We start from the raw sequence: 20,728 nt of genomic DNA on the forward strand, positions 1-20,728 counted from the left end.
CTTTATATTTTGTCCATTTTCCTCCCAGTGCTGTTACTAATGTTTCTCTTCTTTGACATCCTCTGAGCATTTTAACAAGAAATTTAGAAGACTCCTGATAGACACTGTGAGTGGACCTTACGTTAATCTGGACTGCAGTTTTTTTTTTAATGCTTCCAGTTTTTGTATACATTGCCCCATCTTCCTGGAAAGACATACCTGCTTACCTGTCTGTTATGCCTTAGTACTTCAGAGTTCTCTTTTGTGAAATTTTCTTAGACCAAACAGTGCTGATTGTCAGCCATGTGTACCAGTTCAGCTATTCTGACTGATTTTTTTGTGGGGATGGGGGACAGGGACTCTTCCTGTTGCCTAGGCTGGACTGCAGTGCTATAATCTCAGTTCACTGTAGCCTCTGTCTCCTGGTCTCAAGTGATCTTCCCATCTCAGCTTTTCGAATAGCTAGGACTACAGGTATGTGCCACCAAACCTGACTAATTTTTGTTTTTGTAGAGACAAGGTCTTGCCATGTTGCCCAGGCTGGTCTTGAACTCCTGGGCTCAAGCAATCCTCCTACCTTGGCCTTCCAAAGTGCTGGGATTACAGAGGTGAGCCACTGCACCCGGTCCTGACTTAGTTTTTAAGAATATCTCTTAAATCCTTTTCCGACTCCAGAATATTCTTTTAATACTTCCTGCCCTTCAAACTCTGTGTATTGTCTAATGGTGATATTTTCACCAATTACTTGAAATAATTGTCCACAGATGTGTTTCCTCTACTAAAGTGTGCTTTTCTTAAGTCTCTTTTTGTTTGCTGTGGTTTCTTCAGTCTGTCACAGGCATTGGCTTGCAGTAGGGGCTCACCAGGAGTTTTCTGAATTGGATCAAGTGTTCATAAGAATAGTTAAGGGCCAGTTGCTTCAAGTGAGTCTTGAAGTATATCACAATTTCTTGAAGGCCTTCTTCAAGCTAAAGTTCTCAGCAAAATCAAGGGGAACCACTGCAGTCGAGCAGCTGACAGCTTACTAATCTTGAAATACTGCTATTCAGTCTTTTTCACCCACCTGCCTGAAAGACCCAGAAGGACTCTCTTCCTTCATCATCACAGAGTCTAATTAATAAATCGGCAAAATAGGTAATGTCCAGTATGATATGATTCAATCATTTTATTGTGTGGGGTAGTGATTCTCAATGGAATAGTAAGCTTTCTTTGTTGTTGTTATTTAAAGAACAGTGATAATAATAGAAATAATAATGATATTATATTAGCTAATGCTTAGCTTGGTACTATGCTGTGTTCTTCACGTGTTTTTATCTCAATTATCAACTCCATGGGGGATAGGAAAAAATATCATTCCCGTATTACAGATGAAAAATGAAAACTTACAGAATTTATTTGTCCAAAATCACACAATTGGTAAGATGAAGTGATTGCAGTTATATCACTATTCTTATGACTGCTTTAGTCAATTAATCAATGTTGTTTTAAACTGTTAGCATCTTCTCTTTAGCCAAATAACTTTCTTAAGGGGTGAATTTAAAATTCTTACCTATCTATGCGACAGTCCTTTCTGGAAAGCTATTGCTCAGGCTTGAATTTTGTATCCTCCAATGTGAACATTTAGATAATGATGCAGTAAAATCTTTTATGGGATACTCCTCAAGATTGTTACACGTTAAGGGAGGGAATAAGATATATTTTCATAACTTTTGACTTCGATAAAGTACTTTCCTCCTCGTTGCAGCATAGAAAAGCTCTGAAATTACATCTCATAAAGAAGGAAATCTGCAATTATTTAGTTATCCCACAATATCTCGTTTTATTACTTTGTGGAAAGACCAAAACTTGCATGAATATTTTAAAACCCATGCTCACTAGTAGTGGAAAGAAAGTCAGTTTAGATAATTGTAAATTTCATTTCACACCTTTGTATTCCAAGTAAATGTTCTGTCCTGACACGGCTTACATCTTGTCTTTTGAAATGATCGAAGCTAGTGCCCTTTCTTGCTCGAGTGCCAGTCTTGTTCACATGTGAGAGAAGAAAGAGAAGTAAAAAAAACAGGGCTGAGTATCTGCTGCAGTCAACCATGTTCTCAGCTGCAAGGGAGAAAGGACATTTGGGGAAGTAATTTGGCATTTAAAGCAAGTGTTTCCTGAGGCAGCTGCTGAATGGAGCTGAATATTTTGTTAAATTATTTTCTTCTCTGACCTTTATTACTAATTAATCTTCTTTAAGAAGCATTTAAAGAGGAAAAAAGAAAGGTTGTTTTTATTAATCTTCTTTCTCTTTTCCCATAGAACACAAAGAAATGGTGTTACCTGGCAAGAGATCTTCTGTCTTTTATGAAAAATTAGACAAAGGTAATGCTAATTTTGAATTGATATTTTTTTTCAGTCTGTATAACTCTGATACATGAAACTAGTTGGCTATCCTTGATTACTGGTTTTAGATATTGAATTATCCATCAAAAAAGTAAATTATTATCTGAAAAGCCAATGGAAGGCCTTACGATGATCATCAGATTGATAAAGTGAACAGTACATTTTTAGATATGTAATAGCTTTTCAAAACATTGTGGGTAATGGTTAATTTTCTGATACCATTTTTTTTTTTTTTTGAGATGGGGTCTCGCTCTGTCGCCCAGGCTGGAGTGCAGTGGCCGGATCTCAGCTCACTGCAAGCTCCGCCTCCCGGGTTCACGCCATTCTCCTGCCTCAGCCTCCTGAGTAGCTGGGACTACAGGCGCCCGCCACCTCGCCCGGCTAGTTTTTTTTTTTTTTTTTTGTATTTTTTAGTAGAGACGGGGTTTCACCGTGTTAGCCAGGATGGTCTCTATCTCCTGACCTTGTGATCCACCCGTCTCGGCCTCCCAAAGTGCTGGGATTACAGGCTTGAGCCACCGCGTCCGGCCTCTGATACCATTTTGAAGTTTATGTTAATATATAAAAAGGATCTTGACTATAAGATTGCAGTCTCTTTGGAAATAACTCCAATTGGTTTATCATATTTACAAATGATAGGTGATAATAGCATTAGACCCTTGTTAGGGTACAATGATAAGATTCTTTGTGCCTTTATTTGGCATTAGATGACTTTATGTATTTTTTTGAATATACAAAAAAATTTCAATATGAATTTCTAAAAAAGTCATCAAGCTTTATGAAGACATCCTCATACAAAATACATATTTTCTTTGGAAATATTGAATTATATCATACAGTTGTTGAATAGCATGCCTGATTATGCTTAACAGATTACATATTTAGTTGCTAAATTTTCAAATCGCTATGTGATTTATTTACATATGTTGTTCTAAGAATATGAAAACTCCTGCAAATATTCTAATGGCATACGCATGTATACAAACTATGAGTATAGCAGCAGATAAACAATGTGTGTATGTTTTATGAATAAAACTGCTATCTCAAAAGAGATTTTTGCAGAAAAGTTTCAGACAGTTTAGAATTTTGAAGGAAACTGAGACATCCATTGAGTCCTGTCTACTTATATAGCTATGAAGATGTGATGACACTGTATGTTCATGAACATATATATTAATGAATTGTATTATATATTTTTATATTAATTAGAATTGACTGGGTTTTATTTTTGACAAGTTTCTGAATTTCTAAAAGCAAATGAGTACTGAAATAAAGGTGGCATTTAAATTTTATGGACATCGGCAGAAAACTTATTTCTAAACTTTGATTTGCAGTTGAGCAAAAATAAATTGTTAAATTTGAATTACAAATGTGATATATTTCTACATATTTCTGGCTTCTAGTTAATTCTTCAAAACAGGTGTAAAACTCCTTGAGAAAATAGCTTCTTTTCCTAAGGGTAGTCACCCTATCCAAGTTTTATCTATACTGAAATGTTAATTCAAATTAAAATATTCTTAAATGGTTAATGAAGTTAATTGAGGGTTGTCTTTTACATAGAACTATTAACTTTGACTCTGCTAATAGGGATATTAGAAAGAGAACAAATACAATATGTAGAAGAGGTTGAAGCTGAGCTGTGTAATGTAGGCATATGGAGATAAATGATAGAAAAGTGCTTGTTGAAGAGGACTCAATGGAATATGGTACAGTAAAGAGAGAAAGAAAAATATCCTGAATGACATGAAGCTCATTGGAAAGGTCAGGGATACATGTGCTTTAGAATATAAATAAGGCATGCAGGGAGCACAGACTCTCCAGGTTGCATTTATGTGAGTTTTTCTTTTCTCAGAAGTATGTATATACTAATATACTCATTTTTAGGCTTTTATTTTATTTATTTAAGCTGTGTATAACCTTAGTTTGAAGTGAATGTAACAAAGGAAGACTTGGGGTGAGGGAAAGTAATTCCCATTTGCGGGATAGAATTTTCAGCATCAGTGTACCCAGAATAACAAAATTCGTTTTTTGTTTGTTTGTTTGTTTTTCATTTTGAAAATAAAGAAATCATTCGGTGTATTGCCAAAATCCAAGAGCTTTGGCATGATACAACTCCCAAGGTGATTATGATCCAAGATATGTATTTTGTTGTGGAGGGTGGAAGTGAAATATGGAGGAGTAGCTGGGAATGGGAGAACTATGGCCAGGAGAAATGACGTTCATGTCATTATCTTTCTGGGCTGGTCCTACAGATTTGTTGAACTGGGGGTGTTTGCGATCTCGTAAAATTCCTATTAATAAGACAATACATGCTAACATGTTAACATTCTGCCTATTATCTCAGATGGAATATGTGCATTTAAATATCAGTGTTTAAATAGTGAAAAATTTAAGACATACTAGTGAAGGTGTTATTTTTAAACAAATGGAACCATTCAGCTTTTCTTAGTTATACATGATGACTAACACATTCATTTTGTGTAGGATTAATTGTGGCAATGGGCTCAGCATGCAATCTGTTGGATTAACGGACACTTTTATGTGTGCAGATACCTGTGAGTTCTACATTTGACTCTTTTCAAAAGGGCATTTAAACAACTTTTCATGAAGTGTTTTAATGTGAAGTTATTGGTTATGAGTTATAGTTACAATATTCTTAATTTTGTCATCCAAAGACAGAGGCAACATCAATGAGGTTAAAATATCTTTCAATATACTTGGTAGGTATACCGTGGTTGGATTATGTGTAAAAATAGAGACTGTGATTCTGTTCAATTTTTACGTAGGTTTACATGTCCTGGAAATAGATCAAATTTCAATTAAGGAAATTTCATGACTGTAATTATATTTTTATTATACAGGAATATTAAATTTTATTCTCACATATATTGAATTTTTTCTGGAGGAGATTGAAATAGCATATTAAGAATTCAGCAATTCTTTTAGGTACTATAGGTTTACTATATTTAGGCTTACTGTAAACACAATTTTGAAAATTGAACAGAAACTGGGTTATAAGGCTACTGTATGGGGTTACTTATGTTCAAGGACAGTAAGAAATAAGTTGTAAATACATTGTTTACAGATTGATTTTATTTTGGTTCATTATTTGATGTAGAAAATGATATAGACATGATACATGTTGAGATTTAAAAGGATAAAAATCTTGTGATATTTTAAGACTTTATTACAGATTATATTTTCTATTATTTATCGCATACCTACTATAATAATAATAAATGAAAGTACAGCATTGTAACTTGCATGTTGATTAATAAGTTAATGACCATGCATTTAAATGGGAGTTAGAAATAGTTTAGGGTTAGTGATGAAAAATACATGTAAATCTCAGAATGCTGAAATTAGGTTCTATGTCCGATATATACTATACAATGCTTTACAAAAATGTAGTTATAACATCGCGTACAGTATGCTCTCAATGAGTATTGAAACTGCAATCAGAGAATAAATCATTGAATATTCTTATGGAGAAATGATTAAAAAGTAATTATTGAAGAAAAATTTCATGAAAAGCTATTATGGTAGTTTTTAAGAATTTGGCTTTTGTGGTTTTTATGATTTTTTTCATTTGCAAAAAGTTCTTGGTCTTCTTAACTCTTCTGGGTATTAGTTTCTGTGCAATATTTTATCGTTTTGAAACTCTCAGAGCTATAAACCATAGCATTGTCTAGAATCAGCTCCTGTTACTATTCAAGTTCTTCCATAAATTCCTCAGCTATGTTTCTTACCCTATTTATGTCTCTCTTAACACCACATACTCCAAACATTCTTGCCTTTGCTTAGGTTTAAAGCTCTACTTTGAATGTCTAGTCTGCTTTCTTCTTTATTCCAAAAACTATATAATTTTAAAACTTTTTTTTAAGATGCTTTCTGAGACCTTTGTTATATTACAACTATCTTTCTCCCTTAGCCAGCCTACACTGCATTCACTCACACTTAGTTGTGGTATCTGTCATACTGTCATTGATTTCCATGTTTTGGTATATTCTTGTGTGTATATGTGTGTGTGTGTGTGTATATATATATATACAATTTGATATCATCATATATAAAAGTGCATGCACAGACATGGATTTTTTTTCTTCAATATAATTGTAAAAATGATCTTTCTGCCTACCACGTTTACTTTTCCTTACGAGTAAAGCAGACAAAATTTGAGTGAATGAGCTCCTTGAATCTCCAGGATTTCCATTGAAGGTATATTTAAATGACTAAAAGATCTCTTTGTAATAAGAAAGTTATAATTTTGCTATGTTTTGTATTAATTAGGACTACCTGGAGAATCTACTCAGCTTTTATGACTTTTTTTTTTTTATTATACTTTAAGTTCTAGGGTACATGTGCATAACGTGCAGGTTTGTTACATATGTATACATGTGCCATGTTGGTGTGCTGCACCCATCAACTCTTCAGCACCCATCAATTCATCATTTATATCAGGTATAACTCCCCAATGCAATCCCTCCCCCCTCCCCCCTCCCCATGATAGGCCCCAGTGTGTGATGTTCCCCTTCCCAAGTCCAAGTGAGCTCATTGTTCAGTTCCCACCTATGAGTGAGAACATGCGGTGTTTGGTTTTCTCTTCTTGTGATAGTTTGCTAAGAATGATGGTTTCCAGCTGCATCCATGTCCCTACAAAGGACGCAAACTCATCCTTTTTTATGGCTGCATAGTATTCCATGGTGTATATGTGCCACATTTTCTTAATCCAGTCTGTCACTGATGGACATTTGGGTTGATTCCAAGTCTTTCCTATTGTGAATAGTGCTGCAATAAACATACGTGTGCATGTGTCTTTGTAGTAGCATAATTTATAATCCTTTGGGTATATACCCAGTTTTTTTTTTTTTTTTTTTTTTTTTTTGGGGTCAGAATCTCTCTCTGTTACCCGGGCTGGAGTTTAGCGGCATGATCTAGGCTCACTGCAACCTCTGTCTCCTAGTTTCAAGAGATTCTCCTGCCTCAGCCTCCCGAGTAGCTGGGACTACAGGTGTGTGCCACCACACCTGGCTAATTTTTGTATTTTTAGTAGAGACAGGGTTTCACCGTGTTAGCCAGGATGATCTCGATCTCCGGACCTCGTGATCTGCCCACCTCAGCCTCCCAAAGTGCTGGGATTACAGGCGTGAGCCACAGCTCCTGGTCTTATGACATATTTTTAATAAGAATAAAATCTAAATTCAAATCAACTAATTTATAACACTACTGTAGGAACACATTCTCTTCACCAAAGGGAGATGGCCTCATTCTATCACTTACTGGCTTTGTGCTACTCTATACATCATTCCAGAAAAATCTAACCTGCCCTACCCAACAAAGGCATTTTTTGTTCAAGAGCATATACTCTGCTCTATAGTGGAGTCTCTCTTGGTTAAGATCCTAAAAGTACTTAAATGCCAGGTATGGAAATGGAGTAGAGTCATGGTTATTTGGAAAGCTGAAAAGAAATTAGGCCTATTGGGGTTGGGGAGAAGCCTTTGGGACTCTCAGAGAATTGGCAATTCCCAGTAAAGGACTAAAGTCTTTGAGGAAATTGGTTCCTTTAAGGCTTTAGCAGATCTGTTCATTTTTATTTCTGGTTTTGCAGCACTAAGATTACCTTGGAAGGAGAATCACATCATTGAAGGCAAAGTGATCTGGGCTACAAATAATTGGTAACATGTCCACTAGATTTTGCAAGTACACAAATGAATATAAATGTATGTTTGTTCTTCTCTCTCTCTCTATGTGTATATATATATATATATATATGATGCTGAAAATCATACACACACACACACAAGAGATGCACTCTAGCCTGGGTGACAAAGTGAGACCTTGTCTCAAAAAGTAAAAATAAGAAAACTGTATGTGTGTATGTGTGTGTGTGTATATATATATATATACATAGAGAGAGAGAGAGATTATACACACACACACACGCACACACACACACATTGCAGTTGGTCATTCATATTCATGGTTTCCACATCCACAGATTCAACCAACTGGGAATCAAAAATATTTGGAAAACAGACAATAAAAAATAATCCAAATTAAAAGACAATGCAGTGTAACAACTATTTACATAGCATTTACACTGTAGTAGGTATTATAGTCTAGAGATGATATGACGTGTCTGGGAGGATGTGCGTAGGTTATATGCAAAGGCTATGCCATTTTATATAAGGGACTTGAACATCCACGTATTCTGGTACATTGGGAAAGAGGAATCCTGGAACCATATTCCACTGGATAATGAGGCATAGCTCTCTATATTTTAATGAATTTGATGTTTTAAAAAGTATACCACTAGATGTCAGTAGCAACCTCCTGGGGTTCCCATGACCCTAGTTTGTTAACAATAAAAAATGGTACTTCATTAGAACATCTTACCTGGGAATAGTGGGTACTTAAGCTGAAAGTTTAAGAACTTTTTTTTTTTTTTTTTTTTTGTCATACAAAGAGTAGGATTGCAGGCATAAAATATTTTAGAATTATTTTCTAAACCAGTTTCTGTTCACATGTAACAAGTTATTTTTATTTCCAGTATTCTCTGTATCATTGAGATGGCAATGAAGAATTATGGGTAACCTTGAGTAATTTGTCAGGAATTGTACCTGATGCCAGAGCTCTAAACTTCTGCTTCGATGCTTTATGATTCATTTATGCTGTCATTGGATGAGTATTTGTGCTTTGGGTTTGTTTCATCCTGGTTTTGTAAAAGTGTTTGGTGCTGTAGCCCATCAGAAGATTGTGTGGTATTAATTTTTCAGCATCTACATCTGTGCCTTTTTTACTTAGTAAATTCTATCTTTAATTTTTTTCCTTAATAATTTCTAAACTTTCATGGATCTCTGTTCAGTTGTTACAAGGTATTCAACTTTTGGATAGATGCCATAGATTATTATGAATGTTTGCTCATGAGTTGACAACATAATCTAGAAATAAGAAAAAATGATATTTTCCTTGAATTATAGTACATATAATTTTTTAGTCCTTAAGAAGGAGTAAAAGTGTCTCATTTTTTTCACAAATTAATAAGAAAATTGTAGGCTGGGTGCAATGGCTCATACCTGTAATCCCAGCACTTTGGGAGACCGAGGTGTGCAGATCACTTGAAGCCAGGGGTTTGAGACCAGCCTGGGCAGCATTGCAAAACCCCATTTTTACTAAGAATACAAAAATTAGCTGGGCATGTGAAGGGCACCTGTAGTCCTAGCTACTCAGGAGGCTGAGGTGGGAGGATCATCTAACCCCTGAGTCATCAAGGCGGCAGTGAGCCGTGATCACACCACTCGCTCCAGCCTGGGTGGCAAAGTAAGACCCTGTCTCAAAAAATAAAAAATAAGAAAATTGTAGTATTGGCCAATGTTCAATAGATACTGATAATGTTATTTTACATAATGCCATTAATTTTTTATAAGGTTAGGTTTACATTAGCAGGAGGATTCAGTCTAATTTGTTGGATCTTAGGCATGAGTTAGAAATCAGTCATAGGTGATTGGGCGTGAGTCAACCAAGTGTGAAGCAGATTTGTAAGTGATAAAGAGAAAGGAAGAGTTGTTCCCATTTCTCTCCCTTGGAAAAAAATCCACTTTAAATCCATTCAAGATGTAAAGATAATTATAAAAACATTTGCTTTCCTGAAGCACATTGTACCAAGGAAAATATTAATGTAAATGTTATATCTTTATCATGTTTAAGATTTTTTAAAATTATTTTAGTTGGTATAGTGAGGTCGGGCTAACTGAGCGAGTGCATAGGCTAAGGGAGTACGTACTTTCATACTGAAGTTGTTATATTTGAGGATTATTGGTTTAACTTCATAAGATTAACACTGAGTTTCTTAAATCTTACTGAGTTTTGTATCTGTATTTTAGAACTACCAGTAAAAAGGACTTATCAGGATTTTCCCCAAGACTGTGATTGTTATTCTTTAATTATGTTTACAGGTGATGAGGCAGACGTTTGAAATCATGCTGCAGTTGCTTGGCGTGAACATCAAGCTAGTGCTGTGCCTTTCATTCATGAATAGCGCTTGCTCATGGCTCTGATTCCCTGTGCCATGACAAAGTGCTATTAAGGAATGGAAGGCACAGCACTAGCTTGATGTGCAGTTAAGACACTCTTATCATAGAGTCTGATACGGAAGCACAAGTTTGCTTGATCTAGAATAGTCCAGCCTATGTTTCCCATACTTAACTTTCTAGAAGGGGCGAGGAATAAGATCTGACTGGGGCATCTGTCTTCAGTCTGCCACTTTCTTCATAATTTATAGTTAAATGACAACTGCTCATGAGATATTTTGAATAGAGAGCGTGCCAATTTTAAACAAACTGTTTTAACTACACTTTAAAAGCTAACTTCCATTTCTGCATGTATCAGTGCATTTCTTCTCAACATGTTCATTTGCTTGCACATTTATGTGGATTAAGTTAAAACAGAGAGAATGAAGTTTCCTTTGAGCTATTTCATAAATTCAAACACCTCAGTCTGACATTCAAAGACCACTTTTCCACTGCTGCATTCTAAATTTTCTCAACCTCATTTCCAGTCGATTCCTCACCCAGATGTTGCCTTGTAGCTATACAGCCTGGTTGATCTCATATGTGTGTGACTTACTTGTTTCTACCTTGATGGTTTGCATTTACCATTCTTTCCACCTAGAATTTGACTCTTTTCTCCCCTTTCCTAACGTCTTATTCTTCATTTCAGAGACAACAGAGTGTGCAAAGGGCAATTCTCTTTTTTTATTTGTTTGTTTTGCTTTTTTTTTTATTATTATTATTTAAGTTCTAGAGTACATGTGCACAACGTACAGGTTGTTACATATGTATACATGTGCCATGTTGGTTTGCTGCAACCATTAACTCATTATTTACATTAGGTATTTCTCCTAATGCCATCCCTCCCCCAGTCCCCCACCCCATGACAGGCCCTGGTGTGTGATGTTCCCCACCCTGTGTCCAAGTGATCTCATTGTTCAATTCCCACCTATGAGTGAGCACATGCAGTGTTTGGTTTTCTGTCCTTGTGATAGTTTGCTCAGAATGATGGTTTCCAGCTTCATCCATGTTCCTGCAAAGGACATGAACTCATCCGTTTTTATGGCTGCATAGTATTCCTTGGTGTATATGTGCCACATTTTCTTAATCCAGTCTACCATTGATGGACATTTTGGAAGCCAGATAGTTTGGTTTCAAATCACAGACTGGTAACTTCTTAGCTCATTGCTGCCTGGCTGAAGCAAGCTATTTAAGCTCTGTGTCTCCTATTGCCTTCTTCTAAAAAACTGGGAAAGAAGATACTTACATAATTTAGTTACTTAAGTGAGGATATTAATAGAAACTTAAAATAGTTACTGGCACATAGTAAGTAGTTAATGTGTATTAGCCACTATGAATTCCATCAAGTCAGTTTCAAAATTCATCCTCATAAAATTTAGTGCCAAAATTTACTGTCCTTCATGCAGCCACTAATCTCATTAGCCTGTATTTCAAGGTCTAACAGCCCACCCTATCAGTACTTTTGCGTTTGGTAATCTATACATTTTAACCACTTGGTATATTCATTTCCTCATCAATAAAAAGGACAAATAGTACTTGCCATGGTCATACCTAGGGTTATTATGAAGATAAAACTAGAAAACAGAAATAATAAGATTGATCATAGTAACCATTTATCCTGCTGTTATGTGTAAGAAACTGAATTAGAAGTTTCACTTATGTTAATCTATCACTTGATACCTTATCCTCATGTTGGTAGCAGGGTTCTAAGAAAGAGAAGGCAGAAATGTGAAAGAACTCTTGAGGCCCAAGGTTCAGAACTGACACAAATTACTGCATGCTACTGACCATTACAATTGGTTGGATAGAAGAGGTGGGAGAAGTGAGGTTGTTTTACAATGAATATGCCAGAAATCCATTCTACATATGAAAAAACTTAAATAAAATGAGTTTTAAATACTTGCTGCTAAGGTAGACTTGGGACCTCTACCTGGTCTATTAGGAAACTTTACTTTTCAGGACCAGTGATTCTACAAGGATGGGGCATGTGTCCTGAGCACAATTATTCATAGCCATAACATGAGAAATGCTATTTAAGAGAGAAAGATTCTTCTTTTAGGATCAAAATTGTCAGGATGTTGACTTATGGCAGCCAGTCATTTTTTGTTCTGCCATTTGGGGAATATAATGAGAGATAAGAAAGAGCCAAGATACGGAATGAATGAGCAAGTATTAGAAAGATGCAATAGTATCATTTGGGTCACTGAATCTAGCCGTACTTGAAGTCTGTAACTTGCGAATTTTTATAGAATATGTATGTGTATGTTATTAAATAGGTTTGACTAAGATTATTTTATTTGAGTCTGAAACAATTTTAATTAATGACAATGGATTAGTTTGCAAAAATGGACACAGCAATGTCTCTAGTCTCACATGTTCTTCCAGAACCTCATTGGCATCTCCATCAAGAGGTGAGAACTATTTTCCCCTCCCTTGAACCTGAGTGGGTTTGTGTCTGCTCTGATAAGCACTGGAGAAGTAATGGTATGTGATCTCCAAATGTAGTCATAAAGTTGACATAGAAGCTGCTTGCCTATCTCTTTTTTGGGACCCCTGTCCTTAGAATCTGGCGATCATGTTGTGAGAAAGTCCAGGCCTAATGGAGTAACCATTTGTAAGGTGTTCTAGCTGACAGTCCAGCTAAGGTCTCTGCCAATAGCCAGCATCATTTGCCAACCATGTAAATAAACAAATCTTCAAATGGTCTCAGCTCCTAGCCTTGGCACAGCTCAAGTGATAATGAGTGAAACAGAGAAAAACTATCTCCCCTTGGTCCCAGTCTAAAATGCAGATTCATGAACAAAACAAATGTCAGTATTTGAAGCTACTAAATGCTGTGATAATTTGTTAGGCAGTCATAGCTAACTGCAACACTAACTTCTCCCATAGCTCCTTCCCAGGGCTCTCTTCTGCTACACTTGTCAGACCTGCTCTACCTGGTACTACCATTCCACTTTCACCTGTGCCTTTATTTCTACGCACTTTGCTTTACCAGGTGGTTATAGACATTTTGTATTCAGTATTGTATTTCATTGGCTTTGTGATATACTATTCTTGGATGAAAATGGGGTTGGAGATCCCCATGTTACTCTATGCCCCCTATTAAAAAGCTGGTATTCCAACTTGACAAATTCTACTCCTACTCTCTACTGCTATGCTAGCTGATAGCCACTAGGCACATGTGATTATCTGAATTTGAATTAAATTCAAATTAAATAAAATTGGGAATTTCTTTACACTAGCCACATTTCAAGTGCTCAATATTTATATGCAACTACTGGCCAACATACTGGACATTGCAAAATTATACAGCATTTTAATCGTCTCACTGTTCTATTAGATGATACTGTTCCAATTTGCAAATTGCACATGTGGTCCAAGGCTAAATCCCTTAAATACCAGGATTCAATGATGAAAATCTTTTTACCTAGAACAGAGCACTCAAAAGGATTTGGTCACTCTTACCCAGGTATGAGCTCTGGGAGAGGACAGAGATGAAACTCTCTACTTCAGTTAACAGGGTTATGTTTCATTTATATTCACATGAAAAGACTGCCTTTGGTAGATTTACCTAATTTATTTCCTAGCCACTGGACATGTGGACAATTGTTTATTTTCTTGAGTAAATTAGTTTCTATTCATCAGTTCAGTCTGATGTGTAGAACAGTTCAATTTCCAGAAGATAACCCAGACATATTTTGCAAATATTTGGGGCCCTTGTTCTCCCAGCAGAGAGTCCTCATGAGTACACAGGGCTCCTGTTGACTTGAAAGTGAACTCTGGCTGTGGAGAGGATATTACTCCCTTAAAAGAGAAAAAGAGTAACTTCAAGGCAAAAAGGGCCTTTATTCTCCCTGGGTGTAAGTTTCCTTAAAAGCTTGTTTATTGATTTTTCGTGTAACAACTGAGCTTGCAAGCTATAAAAGAGAAAAACAAAAACAAATAGAAGCAGGGAAATAATATCAACGATCAACAAGTTTATTCATCAGCTTTATCTCATTTGTAGTCGGTCACCACAGGTCTGTGAAATAAAAAGCACCACATGCAGCAATCCCAGTTTTTATTATGGAATCCATAGACTTTAGCTGATCAAAAGGGAAAACAAACACTTCAATTTTCAAGCAAGGGTCCATTCTCATTAAAAGTGATTGTGCCTGAATTTATGTCAACGTGTGAGGAAAGTATAGAAAGTAAGGAGAAAAGAAGAGAACAGGGTTGAGGGCGTGATGCCTGCTACTATGACAGTGCCTCCAAGTTTGATTTCTAATCAGTCTGTCAAATTGCCTGAAATACCCTCTGCTAATATTGTTCCTATTGGAAGACATAGTCCTAATTTTATGACCCATGTGATGAACCTTTAAGAAAGTCCTATCATCAGGTAATTTTGGAAAATGCTGACTTTTATATCCCCCTCCCGTAATTTTATGATGCACATTAGAATATTAGTCTCTGAGAAATCTTGCTGTAAAGAAACCTGTTTCACTTTGTTTAACCCAGCATTTTCTCAAATTGGTGGACCATAAAGCCTTCTATATTTTAGTATATGTTTTCATGTAATACTCATTGCATCTAGTTTTCAATGAAGCACATTGTAAAATGCTACTTTAGAAGAAAACATGGTTTCCTAAGTGGGAAGCCCAAAGTTTACCCAGTGAGAGGGTAACACTTTAACACATTAGCATTTATTTAGACAGACTGGTTTTCCTAAATGAGCAGGATCTTAAGACCCTGAGGATGTAGAAGAGGCCAGCACATATTTCCTAAGGAGGGCTGTTTCAGGGGGCTCCAGGGACACTCAAGGGTGGACAACCATATCTGGCAAGGCCTTTTTTGGGACATGAGGCTTTCAGAGTTATGTTTCTGGAAAGGTCGATTTTGGAAGGCATCAAATGGAAGATTATTAGTTCAAGAAAATTTAATAGTGCCGCTGTGTGACTTTCAGAGAATGTTCAATAACTTCCTTTTCTCTTTAAGTAAGTATTTCTCAGAAGAGTAGACTTGTCTTACTGTTTCTGCTTTCTCACCAACCATTTACTCTTCGATCCACAACAATCTTTCACTTATACTCTCATTCCAATAGAACTCCTCTTTCGCAGATTTTCCATTTGCCAAATGCAGTAGACTCTTCCTGGGTGAACTTACTAGCTTCCTCTATGATTCTGTATTCTACCTAAATGCTTTTGACTTCCGTATTTCTAGCTCTAGCCCAGGCTACACTTTTGAACTTCAAAATTGTATCCCCAGAGACATCTTGAACTGATGTTCAAAATTGATCCCAAAATCTTGCACTTTCATTCTCTTCCTTCTATAGATTCTTTGAAGATTCCTATAGATTCCTATTGGTTTTGACAATTGTCAAAATATTTTCTCTGTCCCATAATTCCCATTTCTTTCCTTTCCTTAGGCTTCAGCAAAACACTGGCCTCAGAGTCAAAACATAGCTCTTCCACCTGATATATGGGGACCCTGTACATGTTTGTTATTCCCTTTAATGTCTTATTTTTCTCATCTGTAAGATGGAGATAATAGTACAACCTAAGAGAGTTATTGTAATTCTGTGGAAATTACATAAGGATAAAGTGAGGGTGTTGAGAGAAAATTAAGTTGTTTTCTTTCCTCTCCCTAGGAATGAGGGCTTGGGAGAAGTACTTATTTATTATTAGGGGAAAAATCTTAGTGGATTAGCTGACATTTATATGGTAAAAAAAATCTCTTTAAAATACTATAGTAGTGAATAAAAAAGAAAACAAGTATGTTTGCGATTGGCTAGAATTCATGATACAATAATTTATCAATTTTTTTCTTTCAATATACAATGATATGCTATTGCTAGGAAAATAAAAGAAGGAAACTAAACTATCTTTAACACATTTTAGGCCAATAGAAATGATCTTGTGTGTGATGGAGTAGATAAAAAAGAAGGACCCAATGGCAGCATACCTTGGACATTTGGATTATCTGTTCATCCCAGCTCATGTGCAGGTATCTGCATTTTATAGGGTCAGCCAGCAGGAACACAGTTAAGGGTAGGATTCAGATGTCCTCATCTTTTAAGACCTGGCTACTAATTTTAGTCAATTTCATATAAACATCTCTTATTTTTGCCTAGTGGCTATCTTAGTCACCCTACTGCTATGACAAAGTGCCTTAGCTTGGTTAATTTATAAACAATAGAAACTTATTCTAATACTTCTAGAAGCTGGGAAGTCCAAGATCAAGGCACCAGCAGATTTGGTGTCTGGTGAGGGCTAGCACTCTCTTGTTACATCCTCACATGGTAGAAGGTGCAAAAGTGATGAACATCTCTTTTGGATCTCTTTAATTTATTTATTGTTACTATTTTTGAGACAGAGTCTCACTCTGTCACACAGGCTGGAGTGCGGTGGCACAATCTCTGCTCACTGCAACCTCCGCCTCCTGCATTCAAGCCATTCTCATGCCTCAGTCTTTCGAGTAACTGGAACTACAGTCATGTGCCACCGTGATGAGCTATTTTTTGACTTTTCAGTAGAGATGGTTTTTTTGCCATTTTGGCCAGGCTGGTCTCTAATTCCTGGCCTCAAGTGATCTGCCTGCCTCAGCCTTCCAAAGTGCTAGGGTTATAGTCATGAGCCACGTGTCCGGCCTACACCTCTTATATAAGGTCATCAATTTCATCCATAAAGGCTCTGTCCTTATGACTTAATCACTTTCCAGAGGTCCCACCTCTTAATACTATTACATTGGCAAATAAGTCAACATATTAATTTTGTGGGGACACATTCAGACCATAGCAATGGTAAAGAGTCCTTTCTAAAACTGTATTAGTGAGAGATAACTGAATAGAATAATATACATAGCCATGTGTACTCTTAGGTCTACTATGATAAGAACAATAATAAATGATTGATGATAGTCACTCATTTTTTAATAAATATTATTAATCTCTTTCTATGAGCCACTGATTCTAGATGCTGGGAATATAGCAGTCTACAAAACAGAAATTACTGTGCTACTCAATCTTATGATCCAGTTAAAGAAAACAGGCAGTAAAAAAATAAGTATAAAGTATTCTATAAAGGGACTATGGAGAAAAGTAAAGCTGGAAAGGGGGACAGAGCATGTTGTGGTGGGGCTGGAGTTATATATTTAAATAGGGAGGCCTGGGAGGCCTCTCTGAGAAGATCCTATTTGAGCAAAGACTGGAAGGAGGTCACAGGGTCAAAGAGCGGTTTTGATAAAAGGAATCAAAACCTTTGATCTGACTTTCCTTTCACTAAGGTCACTCTAGCCACTTTTGAGAATCAACAGAAGGAAAGATCTAGACAAGAGACAATAGTAATGGGGCCCAAAAGAAGTGTTGGAAGGGACATGTTGCAGAGATAAAGTTCAATTTTAGTGTATATGGCTTCTCTAAGGCTCATGCTCTCTTCTGCAGAAGTGCCAGGATTTAAAGAGTAGAGAGAGGGAGAGACACCAAGGAACCAAAACTAGAGAGAAATACCAGAGAGATGGGAAGAGAATCATTTGTGCTGTCACAAAAGCAAAGGCAGTGCAAGTTTTAAGAAGATATGAACAATGTACACCACTGCAGAGAATTCAACTATGAATGTATTATATCTGAAGGAGATACATCAGATTTGACAAATAGAAGTTCATCTGTGGCATTTTCAAGAGTAGTTTTAGTGGAGTTACTAAAGCAAAAACAACTGATTGAGATTGGGAAGTAATGAGGTATAGGTGGAGGATATAGATTGCTCATTCATGAAGTTTGATAGACACAAAAAAAGTAGCTTTCAATATGTGAAAATAATATTTTGTGAGATAAAAATTACTTTTTATATGTGAAGTATACTATTATATTTTCCATTCTCTTATCTTTTTTAAAAAATATTTTATTTTATTAAATAATTTTATAACCCACTCTAGGGTTTTGGCTCATGATTTCAACAACATGATCATATGTAGCAATCAAGGATAAAAGATTGTCTCTTGGAACCACTGTGCACATCCTCTACCATGTTTGTCAGTATCATATCTTGGCCATTTTGATGAAGCTTTCAAAAACATCATCTCTCTCTTACATATTAAATTTTTACCCTTCAATGTATAGTCACCAACTGGAAATCAATAGGAAAGCTAATCCAAACACATTCTAATATCATTAAGACTCAGTATATAGTTAAAGGCATTGGCTGTGCTCATAAATTTATCCTGCCAACAAAAAATATGGGCAAGTTTCCCTACTTTGATTTTATTCTGTCTCTATGACCTCTGAGATAGAAATCCACGGCCTAGGGCAGAAGGAGTTAACTGTGCTGGAGAGCTTTCATCCCTATTGAGATCTGGAATGGATCTTCTTGAGCAGTGCTTGGCATATACTAGAGGCTAAGACATATTTGTCAAATAAACAAATGGCATTAAGTAATATATTTTTTGAAAATCAGAAAATTTGCATAGGCCAATAGAAATGATTATTTCCTCCTGTGCTGTAAATCTATGCCAATGCAATACTAAAGCTTATAGAACAATATGAAAAATAAACTTGAAAGGAAATGAGAGGTGGGCAGTAGACAGAGGGGGTTACAGATCAAAGGACAATTTCCCTTCTGAGACAAAGCAGGTAATAAGTTGAAAAGAAAGTGTATTAATCCATTCTTGCATTTCTATAAAGAACTACCTAATACTGGGTAATTAATACAGGAGGAGATTTAATTGGCTCATGGTTCCACAGGCTGTACAGCAAGCACGGCCAGGGAGGTCTCAGGAAACTTACACTCATGGTGGTAGGAGAAGAGGAAGGATGTACACCTTACATGGCTGGAGCAGGAGAAAGAGTGAATGGGAGGTGCTACACAGTTTTAAACAACCAGATCTCATGAGAACTCACTATTATGAGAACAGCAAGGGAGAAGTCTGCCCCCATAATACAATCACATCCCACCAGACCCCTTCTCCAACATTGGTGATTACCATTTGACATGAGATTTGGGCAGGGACACAAATCTAAACCATATTATTTCACCTCTGGCCTCTCCTATATCTCATGTCCTTCTTACATTGTAAAATGCAACCATCCCTTCTTAACAGTCCCCCAAAGTCTTAACTCATTTCAGCATTAACTTAAAGGTCCACAGTCCAAAGTCTAATCTGAGACAAGGAAAGTCCCTTCCACCTATGAGCCTGTAAAATTAAAAGCAAGTTAGTTACTTCTAAGATACAATGGGAGTACAGGCATTGGATAAATGTACTCATTCCAAAAACAAGAAACAGCCAAAACAAAGGTGCTACAGGCCCCATACAAGTCCAAAACCCAGCAAGGCAGTTATTAAATCTTAAAGCTCCAAAATAATCTCATTTGACTCCATGTCTCACATCCAGGGCACATTGATGCAAGGGATGGGCTCCCAAGGCATTGGTCATCTCTGCTCCTGTGATTCTGCAGGGTACAGCCCCCTCCACTGCTTTCACAGGCTGGCGTTGAGTGGCTGAAGCTTTTCCAGGCACACAGTATAAGCTGTTGGTAGATCTACTATTCTGAGGTCTGGAGTAGCCTTCTTCTCACAGCTCTGCTAGGCAGTGCCACAATGGAGACTCTGTGTGCCACATTTACCCTCCATATTGCCCTAGTAGAGGTTCTCCATGAGGGGTTCACCCCAGCAGCAGATTTCTGCCTGGGCATTCAGGTGTTTCTATACATTCTCTGAAATCTAAGCAGAGGCTCCCAAGTCTCAACTCTTGCCCTCTGTGCACTTTCAGGCTTAACACCACATGGAAGCCACCAAGGGTTATAGCTTACACCCTCTGGAGCAGCAGCGTGAGATGTATTTACGACCCTTTTAGCCACAGGTAGAGCTGGAGTGGTTGGGATGCAGAGAGCAGTGTCCTGAGGTTGCACAGGGCAGCCCTGGGTCCAGCCCACAAAACCATTCCTCCCTATGGGCCTGTGATGGGAGAAGCTGCCTTGAAGTTTTCCGAAATGCCTTTGAGGCATTTTCCCCATTGTCTCTGCTATTAACATTCTATCTTTACCTATGCAAATTTCTTCAGCTTGCTTGAATTCCTCCCAAGAAAATGGGTTTTTATTTTCTACCACATGGTGAGGCTGCAAATTTTCTAAACTTTTATGCTCTGCTTCCCTTTCTAAAAATAAGTTCCAGTTTCAGGTCATCTGTTTGCCTACACATATGAGCATACTTTGTTAGGAGCAGCCAAGCCACATCTTGAATGCTTTGCTGCTTAGAAATTTTTTCCACCAGATATCCAAAATCATCACTCTGAAGTTCAAAGTTCCACAGATTTCTAGGACAGGGGTACAA

General features: G+C 36.8%; 1 protein-coding gene across 6 annotated transcripts in view; it reads left to right on the forward strand.

Moving 5' to 3' along the window:
* Positions 1-20,728, forward strand: part of INPP4B (inositol polyphosphate-4-phosphatase type II B) — an 840,917-nt gene that overhangs the window by 116,954 nt on the left and 703,235 nt on the right. For 5 of the 6 annotated variants that reach the window (XM_023225976.3, XM_023225977.3, XM_023225975.3 and 2 more), the window contains one exon: positions 2,278-2,340. The gene's annotated coding sequence lies outside the window, so the exon portion shown is untranslated. Of the gene's footprint in view, positions 1-2,277; positions 2,341-4,845; positions 4,917-20,728 lie in introns of all 6 variants that reach the window. The other variant, XM_023225978.3, reaches the window with a different exon arrangement.

The sequence above is a fragment of the Piliocolobus tephrosceles genome, chromosome 3 (genome assembly GCF_002776525.5).
Source record: "Piliocolobus tephrosceles isolate RC106 chromosome 3, ASM277652v3, whole genome shotgun sequence".
Lineage (NCBI taxonomy): Eukaryota > Metazoa > Chordata > Mammalia > Primates > Cercopithecidae > Piliocolobus > Piliocolobus tephrosceles.